General features: G+C 46.3%; 1 pseudogene; it reads right to left on the bottom strand.

Annotated features, from left to right (window-relative positions):
• Nucleotides 1–1,627: 1,627 nt before the first annotated feature.
• On the bottom strand, nt 1,628–1,728 carry LOC123325787 (annotated as a pseudogene).
• Between the last annotated feature and the right edge of the window lie 330 nt (nt 1,729–2,058).

Here is a 2,058-nt window from a genome sequence, read left to right as displayed (position 1 = left end):
CAACTCTGGCCACTTGTGCCCCAACATGGTGCTGTAGCCATGAGGAACTTCATTTTTTCCCGAAATATGCTCTGCCCTGCACAGGTGGCCCTTCCTGCTGCTGGAGAGACTTTACCACCCCGAACCCAGTGCTCAGCTAACTCCCTCCCACCATTCCTTGTTAAACCTCAGACACTACTTCGTCCAGGAGGCATTCTTGGCTGAGGCATCTCTCGTATGAGTGTTTCCATCCCGTGTTTCTACTGTTAGAGCAATGATCACATGGACTGCCTGTTGGCTTATACCTTTATACCTTTCTCCCTGAGACTTAGATCTATGAAGGCAGATTTACTTCTAGACTTACTTCCTTTCCACACAGTACAGTAAAAAGGCTGCTTCCAGTAGCCTTCCCTCCCGGCTCTTCTCTCCTCATACCATCCTCTGAAACACTGGCTCATTTTTGCCAGACTTGGGGATTCTACAAGCTCAAATGCTTCTGCTTTTTCCACCCAAGTCTCAGGAGACTTCGATCCCCTGGGGGTCTTTCTTCGGGGGCTTCTCATGGCAACCTCTCCTTTTATTAATCATGGAAGAAAGTGAGGTTAGGTAGCGATTTTGTGGAGTCCTTCCAACAACTGTGTTGGTGGCTCCACTTAGGGGTGGGAAACCTGGAGGAAACCCCCCGCATGTCAGTCGCCGGATCCACTGTCTTTAACAACAGTGTGCGTTCCTCCAAGGCAAGCACCACACTGCATTCTTTTCCCCCCTTGCCCAGTGCCCTGAGAAACACTTGTTGAAATGCTTCATTTGTATGTATACATGTATGTGTGTACATATAATGTGTGTATATACATATATACACATTATCTATATGTATGTATAGGTAGTTCTTTTATATAGACGGGTTTCATTCACACACACACACACACACACACACACACACACACACACACACGGTTTAGGAGTACAGGATAGGGATGGGATATAGGTCCTAGATGACAGACAGTACTCCCTCCGGTTTTTCTGGATGCACCTGAGAAATTGTGTATGGGCCATGCATTGGGTTCTGAGGACCCAGTCAGTTTCAAACACCTTTAAATCTGAGCTGTGAATGTTTATATAGTCTCCTAAGGGAAAATAGCTTCCTTAGCAGCTGTTGGCAAAGAAAAATTACATCAGTGCCTAGCAGAAGTGACACCCCAATGCTCTGCCTGTAGGATCTGTTTATTAAATGAATATCTGAACATTGTCCAGTCAGTTCATATCCTCTCATTTCTCTGCATGCTCCCCAACCCTCGAGAGGGAATGTGAGCCACGGTATGCTGAAGTTTCTATTGCTGGCTTCAGTACCAACCAGAGCCTCTGGCGGGGCCCATTCTGCTCTGGACTCCCCTCCTGGCAGAGGCAGCACCCCACAGCTGACCCTACATCCCTTCTCCAGCAGCTGAGAGCTCAGAATCGTCTCTGTTCTGGCACAACAGTGTCCTGGCTGAGTCGTCCTAGGGACCCTCCTGTGCTCCAAGCCTTCAGTTTCAGTAGCTTTCTTGAGGAACTTACGCCACATCTCATGAGGTTAATTCCTTAATCGTCTTCCTTTACATGATTTTTCTTAGCTATTTTATTTAATTTACTTCTTTTTAATTTTTTTAAAAATAGGGAACGCTTCACAAACTTGCGTGTCATCCCCGCGCAGGGTCCATGCTCATCTTTTCTCGGTATGGTTCCAATTTGAGTATGTGTGCTGGCCACTTTTCTTAGCTATTTTAAACATTTCCGCTCCCACATGAATCCTAGGGTCATCACATCCAATTTTGGAACAACAAACAAAAGGATTCATCGGGAGGTTATTTTTAAATCCTCCACCATAATTGACTTTTATTTTATTTTTTAAAGATTTTATTCATTTATTTAAGAGAGAGAGAGAGAGCATGAGTGGAGTATAGGGCACAGGGAGAAGCAGACTCCCCACCAAGCAGGGAGCCTGACGTGGGGTTCGATCCCGAGACCCTGGGATCATGACTTGAGCGAAGCGCAGACATTAACCGACTGAGCCACCCAGGTGCCCCCCGTAATTGTATT

The sequence above is a fragment of the Neomonachus schauinslandi genome, chromosome 9, assembly GCF_002201575.2.
Source record: "Neomonachus schauinslandi chromosome 9, ASM220157v2, whole genome shotgun sequence".
NCBI classification, from domain to species: domain Eukaryota; kingdom Metazoa; phylum Chordata; class Mammalia; order Carnivora; family Phocidae; genus Neomonachus; species Neomonachus schauinslandi.
The sequence above is the reverse complement of the archived record's forward strand: the minus strand, read 5'-3'. Positions and strand labels throughout refer to the sequence as shown.